Below are 16,153 nucleotides of genomic sequence, written 5' to 3' on the forward strand. Positions count from 1 at the left end.
AGATATCTCACTATTTTTGACTTTTCTGAGCCTGTCAAGTCCTTCTTTTGACCCATTTTGCCAAAGGAAAGGAAGTTGCCTAATAATTATGCACACCTGATATAGGGTGTTGATGTCATTAGACCACACCCCTTCTCATTACAGAGATGCACATCACCTAATATGCTTAATTGGTAGTAGGCTTTCGAGCCTATACAGCTTGGAGTAAGACAACATGCATAAAGAGGATGATGTGGTCAAAATACTTATTTGCCTAATAATTCTGCACGCAGTGTAGATACTGGAGCACATTAGGCCCCTTGCAGACGAGCGTGTCCGGATGCGTTGTGTCTGCGATCAGGGAAAATCGTGCGAGTAGGTACGCAATTGCAGTCAGTTTTGACTGCAATTGCGTTCCGATGTTCAGTTTTTATCGTGCAGGTGCAATGCTTTTTGTACGCGCGTGATATAAAAATGAATGTGGTACCCAGACCCAAACCCGGACTTCACTGAAGTTTGGGATCGGTGTTCTGTATATTTTATTATTTTGCATTATAACATGGTTATAATGGAAAATAATAGCATTCTTTAAGTCAGAATGCTAAGTAAAAGGTCCATAGGACATTTTCAGTTTGCTGTTCTGCCCTTTGGAATCTCTTCTGCTCCCCACACCTTCACAAAGGTTGTGGTTGCTATAGTGGCAGCCTTGAGGCTAGACAGTTTAGAAATTATTCCTTACCTAGACGACTGGCTACTAAAAGCTGCATCTCTAGAGGTGTTGCAGAACCATCTTCATCGGGCTCTTACTTTTCTCCAGCATTTAGGCTGGATAATAAATTGGGAGAAATCCGAGATCGTACCGGCAACATCAAGAAGATTCTTGGGGTTCATAATAGACTCCTCTCGGATGACTCTCCCTCACTCCGGAGAGACACCAGAAGGAAATTAGAGCCGTAGAGTTTCTAATAGTCCCTCGTGTGACAAACTGCGTGCCCCTATCAGAGACTTTGTCTGAAGGAATACCATGCAATTTGACAATGTGATCAATAAATGCCTGCACCAGCGTTTTAGCATTAGGCAACCCAGGAAAAGGAATAAAATGTGCCATTTTGCTCAAACCAGAATCACAGTCTTCCCTGAGGAACGAGGCAGGTCCGTAATGAAATCCATGGACAGATGTGTCCAAGGACGGGAAGGAATGGGTAACGGAAGGAGAGGACCTGATGGCCGTGAATGAGGGACTTTGGCACGAGCGCAGGTCTCGCAGGCTGCCACAAAACCCTCAACCGACTTACGAAGAGCCGGCCACCAGAATCTCCGAGCAATGAGATCCACTGTGGCTCTACCCCCCGGGTGCCCAGCAAGGACAGTATCGTGGTGCTCCTTAAAAACCTTGTGTCATAAAGCGAGAGGCACAAACAACCTCCCAGGGGGACAAAGATCAGGAGCCTCTGCCTTGGCTGCCTGAACCTCTGCCTCCAATTCAGGATAAAGAGCAGACACAACCACCCCTTCAGCCAAAATGGGACCCGGGTCTTCAAAGTACCCCCCTCCCGGAAAACAACGTGACAGGGCATCCGCCTTCACATTCTTAACCCCAGGGCGGAACGTGACAACAAAATTAAACCTTGGCTGACTCCAAGTAGGCCAGATTCTTATGGTCGGTAAACACGGTAATAGGGTGTCTGGCTCCCTCTAGCCAATGGCGCCATTTCTCAAAAGCTAACTTGATGGCCAACAACTCCCTATCTCCCACATCGTAATTTCTCTCTGCGGAGGAGACTTTCTTCGAGAAAAAGGCACACGGTCGCCATTTGGCAGGAGAGGGAACCTGAGACAAGACCGCACCCACACCCACCTCAGAAGCGTCCACCTCAACAATGAAGGTCAGAGAGATATCAGGTTGTACCAAGATGGGAGCGGAAGCAAAACTCTCTTTGATACTAGAAAAGGACTTACGCGCCTCTACCGACCAGGAGGAAAAATCTACCCCCTTTCTAGTCATATCAGTCAGTGGCTTAACAACAGAGGAATAATTCAAAATGAACTTCCTGTAATAATTGACAAAACCTAAAAAGCGCATCAGCGCCTTCTGATTCTCAGGAAGCTCCCAATCAAGCACAGCGCGGACCTTCTCGGGGTCCATGCGAAAACCAGAAGCGGAGAGAAGAAAACCCAGAAATTGAATTTCTGGAACCACAAACACACATTTCTCCAGTTTAGCGTACAATTTATTCTCCCGCAGAATGAGCAAGACCTGACGTAGGTGGTGGTCCCTATGAGTTTTGAAATCAGGAGAAAAAATCTAAATGTCATCTAGATACACTAGTACAAATTTCCCCATTAAATGAGAAAAAATGCTGTTCACAAAATGTTGGAAGACGGCTGGAGCATTCATCAAACCAAAAGGCATAACCAAATTCTCAAAATGGCCCTCAGGGGTATTGAAGGCCGTCTTCCATTCCTCCCCTTCTCTGACCCTGACCAGGTTGTATGCCCCTCTTAAATCCAACTTGGAAAAAACTTTAGCCCCAACAATCTGGTTAAACAGGTCCGGGATCAGAGGAAGCGGATATGGGTCACGAATTGTGATACTCTTCAGCTCCCTGAAATCCAGACATGGTCTTAAAGAACCATCTTTTTTCTTAACAAAAAAGAAACCAGCGGCAACAGGTGACTTCGAGGGTTGTATGTGTCCCTTTCTCAGGCTCTCAGAGATATAAGTATGCATAGCGACCCTTTCAGGTTGGGCGAGATTGTATAAACGAGATTTTGGCAGCTTGGTGCCTGGGATGAGATTAATAGGGCAATCGTAGTCCCGGTGAGGGGGCAGCTCCTGAACACCAGTCTCAGAAAACACATCCGAAAATTCTGAAAGAAAAGATGGTACAGTCTTAGTAGAAACCTCTGAAAGAGACGTCGAGAGGCAATTCTCTCTGCAAAAGTCACTCCAACCATTTATTTGCCTCGCTTGCCAATCAATGGTGGGGTTATGTTTAGTGAGCCAGGGTAGCCCCAACACTAGAGGAGTATGTAACCCGCCTAGGACGAAACATGACACATCCTCAACATAAGCATCACCCACAGTCAAACGGATATTGTGAACTATGCCCTTTAATGATTTTTGAGAAAGTGGAGCGGAATCAATAGCAAAAACAGGTAAGTCCTTTCCCAAAGTGCATACCTGGAAACCATGTGTTATAGCAAATTCATTATCAATGAGATTGACAGCTGCTCCACTATCTACAAAAATCTCACAAACGAGAACTACAAGCAAACGGAAAACCTTCAATTTCCGCATCAACCTTGCCAATAGTAACAGATGGAACGTTTTTAGAGGACTTTTTTCTTTTTGTTTCTTTATTATTCTCTAAAAACTCCCTGAATCTCCTAGAGGGACAAACATTTGCCAATTGATTTATACCTCCACAACAGAAACAATCCCTCCTCTGAGAGCTGAATCCTCTGTTGTTAGAGGCAAGCAAACCCAGCTGCATGGGCTCCTGCTCAAAGGGATTGAGAGAGACTGAGACCCCTGCGCACTGAATGAGACCGCCCCACTGTCCTTGGAGTGAGTATGACAGGAAGGAGTGATCTCTCCTCTCTCTCTAAGACGCCTGTCAATACGAACAGCCCGAGACATGGCGGACTCCAAGGAGGTAGGTCTCTCATAAAAGGCAAATGCATCCTTCAATCCCTCTGAAAGACCATGGCAAAATTGACTGAGGAGTGCAGCATCATTCCAACCAGTATCAGCTGCCCATCTCCGAAATTCTGAACAGTATAACTCTGCAGATTGTTTACCCTGGCATAAAAGACGCAGTTTAGATTCAGCCCGAGCAATTCGATCCGGATCATCATATATCTGACCTAGGGCTACAAAAAATTCATCCACTGATCGGAGGGGCCGTGCCCCCACCGGCAGCGAAAAGGCCCAAGACTGAGCGTTATCCCTGAACAGTGAGATGATGATCCCCACCCTCTGCTTCTCATCACTAGAGGAATGGGGAAGTAGGCGAAAATGGAGTTTGCAAGCCTCTCTAAAATGAACAAAATTCTCACTACCCCCAGAGAAGGTATCTGGAAGCGAGATCTTAGGCTCAGAACAAACTCTTTGAATGCAAGCAGAACCAGTCACCTGAAACTGAGATACAGTTTTACGGAGCTCTGCGACCTCCAGTGAAAGACCCCGCATGCGGTCCGTCAAGGCTAAAACCGGATCCATGCTTAAGACGGTTTTGGCGGTAATGTCACGGATGGTGTTGCAGGAAACAATAAGTAACAAATAAAGATCCGACTGACTTGATCCCAAACTAAGGAACAAAAGGGTGAGCCCTATTAATGCCCTAGAGCTCTCCCTCACTGCTCAGCCCATGCAAAGATCTCAATGATAGAAAGTTGCATGTCCACGGACTGAGTGACACCTGCAAACCCTATAATAGTGAAGGGACACGACCACCGGCTCCCTGCACTCAATACGGAGGGAGTCAGGGTCACCTAGAATCAAGCCAACAGGAAAACACAAATACACAAATAGACTTATCTTGAGGAACCAGCAATAGCAACTTCAAGCAGTGAACCCAATCCAGGAAGTAGTATAAACCGCAAAATGAAGCAGTATGGGAGGAGATATATAGGGAGGCAATCACTGCTAATAGATGACAGCTGGGAGAGGGAGAAGAGATGTCAAAGCAAAACAAAAGAACATCATGCAGGAGGTACTGAAGAACATCTATCAGAACTTCTCAGAGATCTGGCGGTGACACAGTGAGAGTTCACTCGGACAATATGACGACTGTATTGTACATAAACAGACAGGGAGGAATGAGATCTCAACCTCTCCTCCAGGAAGTGGGATGGACCCTGTCTTGGGCAGAAGAGAACCTTACCCACCTGAATGCAGTTCACATCAGAGGATCTCTCAATGTGGTGGCTAGAGATTGCCTTGCGGTTCGCCCAGCGGTCGTTTCGATTTGCCGAACATGCAAACATATGGAGATATTCGCACCCCCGCCATATTCTTTTACATTGTGAAGAACTTTGACCCATGACACATCCATCAGGTCGTACAGGACAGGCAATTGAGATGTTTCAGCACATGGACATAACCCCTACCTTATAAATAAACCTGATCTGGCCGCCATTTTACATTCAGTGTTTTGCCAGTGTAGGGAGAGGTTGCTGTGTGGAGCAGGGACAGGCTGTTAGGGACACCAAACACTAGCTAATAGGGCCACAAAAGTCCTTTCAAGGACTGGTATAGGTGTGCTATCGATAGGTGTGATACACAGAGGAGAGCGATATACTCATAATATACTTTTATAATGAGTCAAAAACACATAGATCTATATAGTGATCACCTGGAAGTCATGGGGCTAGGGCCTTACTAGGGCCATTTTTATATAGGGTAAGGTTCCGGATGGGGTCGCTCTTATCAGGGCGGGTGGTCTGTGGTTAGGCTATCAAGGCCAGAATAGCACCCCCTGTAGGACAATATCAGGGACAGTTCTTTGCCCACCCTGTCCTTCAATACCACATCATCATCTAGCCCAGGGATAGATGTTTTTTTGCTTTCCCTCCGGCATTCATGGATGTGCACTGCAACCCCCCGGATTGTGGTAGGACATATGGTTTCTGATTTGGTGCCGCCGAGCACTTGTTATTGCCTACCACATCTATGCTTTTTGCTTAACTTTAATAATTGAATTTATTTTCATTTTGAGGGATATCTTTTCCATTCACACGTCCGCAATGGGTGCAGACCCATTCATTTTCAATGGGGCCGGAATGTGCTGTCCGCATCCGCATACGGACGTGTGAATGGACCCTCATAGTAACATTATTAAAAGTTACGTTTTATCTTTATTTATATTCTAATGGATTGCCTTCCTTGTACAATGTTATAATATACTTTCTATGTTAGAAAGTAAATTATAGTGCATTTGTATTGTGCGGCAGTTGTGTGCGGTTCTGCTGCGATACTGCAGGTATATAGAGGGACAAGCGTTATTGGAACAAATAATTTCTACTGGTGTGATATACCAGTCGCCCCCCCCAAAAAAACTGATTGAAGCGGGGTGTTATATACCAATATACTTTCTTTATAGTGCATTTGGGTACTGTATAGTGCATTTGCGCATGCGCTTACGCGAAAATTATATTGCCGATATTTTGCATTGAAAAAAATTATGAATGGAGATCGCAAATTCGAATAATACATCTGGTATGTTACTGTCCATGTTGTGGGACTATTTGTGCCCTTCTAGTAATTATTTCTTGGCTGAAAATATAGTCCTGATCAAAAGTTTAAGACCACTTGAAAAATGGCAAAAAATCATATTTAGGGGGGGGGGGGTTTAGTTTTTTTTGGAGGTGTGGTCCTAAACTTTTGATCAGCTGAAAAATAGCCTGTTTCAGTTTTTTCGTTGTTTTCATTAAACTGAATGCTCAAAAAATGTTTTGTCTCACTCTCATTTCTTCTTGTTGCATGTTGAAGCTCTACTTGGAACCTTGTTAAGATCCAACAATGTAAAATAAGATTTTTTGCCATTTTTCAAGTGGTCTTAAACTTTTGATCAGGACTGTAGGAGCTGAAGGTTTTTCAGGTTCGCCTACCATTAAAATGAATGGGACCCGCTGCGAACTTGCGGTTCGCGAACATTTGATTGTGTTCGTACGATCGTGTTCGCAAACCGTCCCAGCAGATGTTCGTCCATCACTAGTGGTGGCGGATCGCCTAAGTCGAGATCTTCCGGAGCCAGGCGAGTGGTTCCTATGCCAGGAAGTCTTCCATCGGATTACGCAACGGTGGGGAACGCCAGAAATCGATCTTATGGCGACAAGGTTCAACGCCAAGGTGGACAAGTTCTGCTCCCTATACAGGGAGGACAATCCTTGGGCTATGGATGCTTTGTCCATTCTGTGGAGGTTCAATTCCCTCCAGTTTCCATGATACCAACAGTATTGATGAAACTCAGGCAAGACCAGACCTCAGTGATCGCCATAATACCTTTCTGGCCGAAGAGGTCTTGGTTCACCCAGCTCATGCAGATGAGCCAGGGACAATATTGGAAGCTTCCCCTGAGGCAGGACCTAGTACATCTGGCAGAGTCCTGCCTAAACTTGAAGAGTCTCAACCTGACAGCCTGGAGGTTGATCCCCCCCCTTCTAGAATCTGGAGGATTTTCTGCGAGGGTCCTGAAGACTTTATCCCATTCCAGATCGATATTTACCAACAAAGCTTACTCCAGGATCAGAAAGACTTTTCGGCAGTGGTGTGCCCTAAATGTGGTGTCCTCTGTGGATCCCCCTATTTCTTCCATTCTTCAGTTCCTACAGGATGGTGTAGACAAGGGTCTCAAACCTTCAACCTTAAGGGTACATACCTCAGCTTTGTCTGCAGTTTTGGGCAAGCCTTTTTCTCAGGACCCTCTAATCAAAATGTCCCTTAAAGGAGCCGAAAGACTGCAACCTAGGATCCTGAGCCCTATACCTCAGTGGGATCTGTCAGACATGCTCAGGGGGTTATGCTCTCCCCCCTTTGAGCCTCTTCAGAGTGTGGATTTAAAGTTCTTGTCTTGGAAGACCTGTTTTTTGCTGGCCACTACTTCAGCAAAGAGAATCGGAGAATTGCAGGCCTTGGCGGCTGTGGAGCCTTATTCTCTATTTTTTCTGGATAGAGTCCTTCTGCGGTTTCGCCTTGCCCTGTGAATGTGCAGAGGTCTGTCAGACTGGCTGCACATGTCTGACTTCTCTGTTTGTTTTGATTTGGGTTTGAGCTGGATCCACCTTTTCTCAGGTTTACTGGGTTTCATTGTTAGTGAGGCTATTTATCCCTCCTTCCCCCAGTGGCCTGTGCGGGTTATAGTTCTTTCCTGGGAGCTCTTGATGTGTGGTGGATTGTCCTGCTCCAGCTCTGCTCAAGATAAGCCCTCTCCGTTATTTCCCTTTGTGTGTTTTATCTAGGCCTCTAGGGAGACACTTTCTTCGTCCTGGTTTGAAGAAGCAGGTTGCCTCTTCCCTTTTCCCTGCTGCTTAGGGTTTGCCCAGGGTGTTTAGGTTTAGGCACGAGGGCATGTGCATATCCACCTTAAGGGTATGCACATGGGCACAGCAGTTTAGGGAAAGCTTTTAGGGATCGCTAGGAGGTGACCCTTTTCTCCCTAGCTTTTGGGCCTAGTCTTTGTTCTGTTTGTTTTCCTGTGTTTGGTTATTTCCCCACTTACCTACCAATCGTGACATTATAACCCGCCCAAAAAACTGTCATATCCCTGCTGTTTGTGAAATGGAGGCTATGGATGACTTGGTTGAATGCATGCAGGGATTATCGCTGGAGGTTGCTGATCTCCGCAGTTCTGTTGCACGGTGTCAGAATGCTCTGGCATCTGGCGCTGTTGGAGGATATCAGGTCTGCTTAGAGCCTAAAGTCGCTCTCCCTGATTGGTTCTCGGGGGGGGGGGGGGGTGATGACTTTATTCGGTTCAGGGAGTCCTGCAGGTTGTATTTTCGTCTGTGGCTGATGTAATCTGGTGACGAGAATCAAAGAGTGGGGATCATTATATCTCTGCTCAAAGGGGACGCGCAGTCCTGGGCTTTTTCTCTGCCGACCGTTTCAACATCCCTCCGGTCGGTGAATGAATTTTTTAGAGCCTTGGGCTTGATTTATGATGACCCAGACCGGGTCTCTATGTGTCATGGTCTTACCTGCTTGCTGCTCTCCTTCGTTTGACATGTGCTGGCGGCCATCTTGGGTCCTGGGTTTCTTGTAGCCTTCCACCCTGCGGCTCCTCCTTCCCCTGGGAGGAGCTGGATGCCTAGCTCATATATATAGGAGGTCTGTGGCTTCAGTTCCTTGCTTGGTCCTCTTGTGTTCACATGCTTCTAAGACTGCTGCTGCTTCTGGTTCCTGATCCTGGCTTCGTCTGACTACCCTGCTGGTTCCTGATCCTGGCTTCGTCTGACTACCCTGCTGGTTCCTGATCCTGGCTTCGTCTGACTACCCTGCTGGTTCCTGATCCTGGCTTCGTCTGACTACCCTGCTGGTTCCTGATCCTGGCTTCGTCTGACTACCCTGCTGGTTCTTGATCCTGGCTTCGTCTGACTACCCTTCTGGTTCCTGACCTCTGGCTTCGCAAAGACTCTGCTCGGTTTCACCATCCGTTTGGACTTTTGCTTTACAGCTTTATTTTCAATAAAGCCTTCTTATTTTCACTTATCTCTTGTTGTACGTCTGGTTCATGGTTCCGTGACATTAGGACCAAGCCATGAATTCTGACGGTACAGGGCCATCCTCGCTACCCACGCTGGTTGCCAGACTTGATCAGCAGGATCACCTGTTGGGTCGGTTCGCTGTGGCGTTGCAAACCCTGCTTGAACGCACGGCTCATTTCGCTCCCGTTGCCGATGGGTCGGTTGTCGCTCCTGGGCTCGCTCCTACTGCCGCTCCGGTTGTTGCGCCAGAGTCTACCCCGACACCTGTTGTTGCGCCTGCGGTGTTTCGGGGTATGACCGGTTCTGCCCCTCTTCCACAGCGCTTTGGGGGAGAGCCAACTCAGTGCCGAGGTTTCCTTAACCAGGTGGGCATTTATTTCGAGTTGCTGCCACATGCCTTTCCTACTGAGAGATCAAAGGTGGGCTTCTTGATCTCGCTGCTCTCGGACAAAGCCTTGGCCTGGGCCAGCCCTTTATGGGAGAACAACAATTCGGTGGTTGCCGAGTTTTCCGGTTTTGTTGCTTCTCTTCGGAAGGTATTCGATGTGCCGGCTCGTGCTGCCTCTGCTGCGAAGCTCCTTATGTCCATCAGACAGGGTTCACGATCCGTAGCTGAATACGCCATTGAGTTTCGTACCCTGGCAGCAGAGGTGGGCTGGAATAATGAGGCTCTGGTCGCTGCTTTCTCTCATGGTCTCTCGGATGCCTTGAAGGATGAGGTTGCAGCTAAGGACCTACCAGTTGAGCTCGAGTCTCTTATTTCTTTCCTGATTTTGATTGACACCAGACTCAGGGAGAGACCTTCCTTTAAGGAGAACCTGCGGAGGTCTTCTAACAGATTGGTGCCTACGTTTGCTGTCCCACCCGTGCCTCCCTCTCCTCCCACGCCTCCTGGGGATGACTTGTCTGGGGGTGAACCCATGCAGCTGGGGTTTGCTCGCCTGTCCGAGGGGGAGAGGGCACTCCGGAGACGTGAGGGCCGATGCATGTACTGTGGTCTCGGTGGGCATTTTCGGTTGGCATGTCCGAACCGTCCGGGAAACGCTCGTACCCTGAGATCCTGTCGGGGGCAGATCTTGGGTGGAGTCTCCTCGTCCCCGGTTTCCCGTGTTGACAAACCACTGATCACTGTTGTCCTCTCCTGGGTCGGGGGCTCGGTGACGACCCAGGCGTTGGTGGACTCTGGTGCTGGTGGTTTGTTCATTGATAGTGTGTTCGCTGCCGCCAATTCCATTCCTCTGCAGGCTCGAGGTTCCCCACTGGCTCTTGAGGCGATAGACGGCAGACCCCTTCTGCCGCCACACGTGACTCATGAGACCCTTCCAGTGGGGATAGCCATTGGTGCCGTTCACAGAGAGTCGGTCTGCCTCCAGGTTATTTCGTCTCCACACTACTCGGTGGTCTTGGGGTACCCCTGGCTCCAGAAGCATAATCCGACTTTCGATTGGAGATCGGTCGAGATCCTCTCGTGGTCACCGCAGTGTGGGGCTAGTTGCATCCATGGGTCTGTCAAGTTGCTGTGTACTTCCTCGGACTCTCTGTTGCCTCCTGAATACGAGGAGTACCGGGATGTATTCGATAAGGTGCGCGCGGTTGCCCTACCTCCGCACCGCCCATACGATTGTGCCATAGAGTTACAATCTGGTGCCGTTCCTCCTCGTGGCAAAGTCTATCCACTGTCGGTAGCGGAGAATGAGGCCATGGAGGAGTACGTGAGGGAGGCGCTTTCACGCGGACACATTCGCAAATCTTCGTCCCCGGCAGGGGCTGGATTTTTCTTTGTGAAAAAGAAGGGCGGTGAGTTGAGGCCTTGCATCGATTACAGGGGTCTCAATCGCATCACGATCAAGAACGCTTACCCGATACCCTTGATTTCCGAGCTGTTCGATCGCCTTAAAGGGGCCACGGTCTTTACCAAACTCGACCTGAGGGCGGCATATAACCTGGTAAGGATCAAGGCGGGCGATGAGTGGAAGACCGCGTTTAACACCAGGACCGGTCATTACGAATCCTTGGTTATGCCCTTTGGGTTGTGCAATGCGCCCGCAGTCTTTCAGGAATTCATCAACGATGTTTTCCGTGACCTGTTGCAGCAGTGTGTGGTAGTCTATTTGGATGACATCTTGGTATATTCTGAATCCATGGAGGCCCACATTCTGGATGTCAGACGAGTGTTGCAACGGTTACGAGAGAACAAGCTGTTCGGTAAGCTTGAGAAATGCGAATTTCACCGATCCCAGGTAACCTTCTTAGGTTACATCATTTCCGCTGAGGGGTTCTCCATGGATCCTGAGAAGGTTTCGGCTGTCTTACAGTGGCCCCAGCCCAGTGGTCTTCGTTCCCTGCAGCGCTTTTTGGGCTTCGCCAATTATTATCGGAAGTTCATCAGGGACTTTTCCATGCTGGCCAAGTCTCTCACGGATCTGACCAGGAAGGGCAGTAATTCCCAGGTCTGGCCGCTCGAGGCCATCCGAGCTTTTGAGGCCCTAAAGTCCGCCTTTGTGTCGGCTCCGATTCTGTCGCATCCCAACCCTGGGTTGCCCTTTGTCCTCGAGGTGGACGCGTCTGAGACGGGAGTAGGCGCCCTTCTGTCTCAGCGTAGAACACCAGAGGGTCCTCTGCTTCCTTGTGGGTTTTACTCCCGGAAACTGTCTTCCGCGGAGTGCAACTATCAGATTGGTGACAGGGAGTTATTGGCCATCGTGCAGGCCCTTAAAGAATGGAGGCACTTGCTCGAGGGTTCGGTGGTTCCGGTTCTCATCCTGACGGACCACAAGAATCTGACCTACCTTTCTGAGGCCAAGAGATTGACACCACGTCAGGCCAGATGGGCTCTGTTCTTGTCACGTTTTAATTACGTGGTCTCCTACCTACCCGGTTCCAAGAACATCAGGGCGGATGCCTTATCACGGCAGTACTCCGAGCTGTCCAGGGAGGAGTCGATTCCGACTTCGGTCATACCTCCGAATCAGATCCTGGCCGCCATTCGCACCAGCCTGACCTCTCCCCTGGGTGAGCAGATTTTGGCGGCTCAATCTGGTGCTCCCTCTGGGAGACCCAACGGCAGATGTTTTGTGCCTGAGGAGTTGCGCACTCGGTTGTTGCGAACCTACCATAACTCCAAGACCGCGGGGCATCCTGGAAAGAATCAGCTGTCCTGGGCTGTTTCACGTCTGTTCTGGTGGCCTTCCCTACGTTCCGACATCGCCGCATATGTAGCGGCATGCTCCGTTTGTGCCCAGAGTAAGTCCCCTCGGCACCTTCCGTTGGGCCTTCTGCAACCCATAGCCACCGGGGAGCGCCCATGGTCACACCTGGGGATGGATTTCATTGTGGACCTCCCTGCATCCCGAGGCCATACGGTCATTCTCATGATTGTGGATCGGTTTTCCAAAATGTGCCACTGTGTTCCTCTCAAGAAGTTACCCTCTGCACAAGAGTTGGCCACGATTTTTGCCAGGGAGGTCTTCCGGTTGCACGGTTTGCCTAAGGAGATTGTGTCGGATCGGGGGAGTCAGTTTGTGTCCAGGTTCTGGCGCGCCTTTTGCTCCCAGTTGGGGATTCATCTCTCCTTCTCCTCGGCCTACCACCCTCAGTCCAATGGGGCCGCAGAACGATCCAATCAGGCCTTGGAGCAATTCCTTCGTTGCTATGTCTCCGATCACCAAGACAATTGGGTTGACCTCCTGCCTTGGGCTGAGTTTGCCAGGAACACGGCGGTGAACTCTTCCTCTGGGACGTCTCCCTTCATGGCCAATTATGGGTTCCAACCTGCCGTGTTACCGGAGGTATTCTCTCCCCAGGATATTCCGGCTGTGGAGGATCACCTTTCCGTCCTACGTGCTTCTTGGGTACAGATCCAGAAGTCCCTTGAGGTCTCTGCGCAGCGCCAGAGATTCCAGGCTGATCGCAGACGAGCGCCTGCTCCTTCCTACCAGGTCGGAGACCGTGTATGGTTGTCCACCCGCAACCTCAACCTTCGAGTGCCCACTCCCAAGCTGGCGCCTCGCTTTGTTGGTCCCTTCCGAGTGCTTCGCAGGGTAAACCCGGTAGCCTATGCCCTTGCGCTTCCTCCTGGCATGCGGATCTCCAACGTGTTTCATGTCTCCCTGTTGAAGCCACTGGTGTGTAATCGTTTCACTTCCTCGGTTCCTCGGCCTCGTCCGGTCCAAGTGGGCAATCGTGAGGAATATGAGGTGAGCAATATCCTGGACTCACGCCTGGTCCGCGGTCGGTTGCAGTTTTTGGTCCATTGGCGTGGTTATGGTCCAGAGGAGCGTTCCTGGGTTCCCTCCGCAGATGTCCATGCTCCTGCCTTGCTCCGAGCCTTCCACGCACGCTTCCCTCAGAAACCGTTTTGTGCTCCGCGGAGGAGGGGCCCTTGAGGGGGAGGTACTGTCATGGTCTTACCTGCTTGCTGCTCTCCTTCGTTTGACATGTGCTGGCGGCCATCTTGGGTCCTGGGTTTCTTGTAGCCTTCCACCCTGCGGCTCCTCCTTCCCCTGGGAGGAGCTGGATGCCTAGCTCATATATATAGGAGGTCTGTGGCTTCAGTTCCTTGCTTGGTCCTCTTGTGTTCACATGCTTCTAAGACTGCTGCTGCTTCTGGTTCCTGATCCTGGCTTCGTCTGACTACCCTGCTGGTTCCTGATCCTGGCTTCGTCTGACTACCCTGCTGGTTCCTGATCCTGGCTTCGTCTGACTACCCTGCTGGTTCCTGATCCTGGCTTCGTCTGACTACCCTGCTGGTTCCTGATCCTGGCTTCGTCTGACTACCCTGCTGGTTCTTGATCCTGGCTTCGTCTGACTACCCTTCTGGTTCCTGACCTCTGGCTTCGCAAAGACTCTGCTCGGTTTCACCATCCGTTTGGACTTTTGCTTTACAGCTTTATTTTCAATAAAGCCTTCTTATTTTCACTTATCTCTTGTTGTACGTCTGGTTCATGGTTCCGTGACACTATGGCTGAATCTAAGCTGCACAGTTTGTTACAGGGAGAACGTACTGCGGAGTCGTATTGTGCAGAATTTAGAAGGTGGGCAACTGACTCGGGGTGGAATGGTCCTGCACTCCGGAGTCAGTTTTGTCAGGGGCTATCTGAGAGGTTGAAAGATGCCCTTGCTTTTCATGAATATCCCGATTCATTGGAGACGGCCATGTCGTTGGCAGTGCGGCTTGATAGACGTCTTAGAGAGAGGTATAAAATTCCTCTCGAGTGAGGGGTCCTGTCTGTAAGTGGATCCGTCCCACCTAGTCCCCGGGGTAATATGACTTTTGAATATGGGGCAGGAGAGGAGCCTATGCAGTTGGGCCAGGTTTCCTTTCGCTTAGGTGATAGGGATTTTAGGAAGCTGAATAGGCTATGTTACTTCTGTGGAAAAGAAGGTCATTTTGTTTTGTTTACCTCAAAGCGGTAATGAAAAACTACGAAGGAATTCACATAAAGAGGAAGAAAAAAACCTTATTGATTTTCAGTTCCTCCAAAATCTTTGTTTTAGAACTAGCACTTTAGATAAAGAGATACCAGTGTTTGCTATTGATTCCTCCCCTCTTTCACAAAAGAGTCTTACTCATATCGTTCATGACATTCAGTTAAGGGTGGGTGATTCACATGTTGAGTCCATTTCTTGTTTTGTTATGAAGGGTTTGCCTGCTCAGATGGTTCTGGGTTTACCGTGGTTGATAAAGGATAACCCTACTATTGACTGGCAAACAAGACAAATCAGTAGCTGGAGTGAATTTTGTTCGGACAACTGTATTTGTGCTTCTATTTCAGGTGTGTCAACTACGGTCCTACCTCAGTTTCTCTCTGATTTTGAGAACGTATTCTCGGAGGGTGGAGCTCAGGAGCTGCCCCCCATCGAGAATATGATTGTCCGGTCAATCTCGACTATACAACCTTTCCCAACCCGAAAGAAAAGCTATGCGGAAGAATATAGCAGAGAGTTTGGCAAAGGGACATATTAGGCTATCTAAGTCCCCTGTGGCTGCCGGCTCCTTTTTTGTAAAAAAGAAAGACGGATCACTTAGACCGTGTTTAGATTTCCGGGAGTTGAATCTCATTACGGTCCGTAATCCGTATCCCCTTCCTTTGATTTCTGATCTATTTGATCAAATTGTCGGAGCCAAGGTGTTCTCCAAATTGGATTTAAGAGGAGCTTATAATCTGATCAAAATCAAGGAAGGAGATGAGTGGAAAACGGCCTTCAATATACCCGAAGGTCATTTCGAGAATCTTGTCATGCCCTTTGGTTTAACTAATGCGCCAGAGGTCTTTCAGCGATTTGTCAATGATATTTTCCATCATTTAGTGGGAAGGTTCATTGTTATTTACCTTGATGATATACTAATTTACTCACCCAATTTGGAGACCCATCAGGATCACGTGAGACAGGTATTGTCGATCCTTTGGGAGAATAAATTGTATGCAGAATTGGAAAAATGTGTATTTGATGTCCAGGAGCTACCGTTTTTAGGATACCTGCTTTCTGACTCTGGTTTTCGTATGGACCCCGAAAAGGTTCGGGCGGTACTGGAATGGGACCGGCCTGAGAATCAGAAAGCTCTGATGCGGTTTTTGGGTTTTACCAATTACTACAGAAAACTAATCTTGAATTATTCACCATTGTTAAATCTTTGACAGATATGACTAAAAAAAGCGCTGATTTTTCTGTCTGGTCAGATGAGGCATTACAGGCCTTTTCTGCTATTAAGAAATGTTTTGCGTCTGCTCCCATTCTGATGCAACCTGATGTGTCTCAACCGTGAAGGTTGATGCATCAGAAGTGGGGGTCGGAGCAGTTCTGTCGCAGGGTCCATCTCCTAGCAATTGGCGTCCCTGTACTTTTTTCTCCAAGAAACTCTCGGCCACTGAAAGAAATTATGATGTAAGAGATAGAGAGTTGCTGGCCATTAAATTGGCCTTTGAGGAATGGCGTCATTGGTTGGAGGGGGCTACTCATCCTA

General features: G+C 48.8%; 1 protein-coding gene across 1 annotated transcript in view; it reads right to left on the reverse strand.

The window, feature by feature from the left end:
• Nucleotides 1-16,153, reverse strand: part of LOC120991124 (zinc finger protein 585A-like) — a 2,129,672-nt gene that overhangs the window by 1,432,200 nt on the left and 681,319 nt on the right. The gene's annotated exons all lie outside the window — the stretch shown is intronic.

This window comes from Bufo bufo, chromosome 2 (genome assembly GCF_905171765.1).
Source record: "Bufo bufo chromosome 2, aBufBuf1.1, whole genome shotgun sequence".
Lineage (NCBI taxonomy): Eukaryota > Metazoa > Chordata > Amphibia > Anura > Bufonidae > Bufo > Bufo bufo.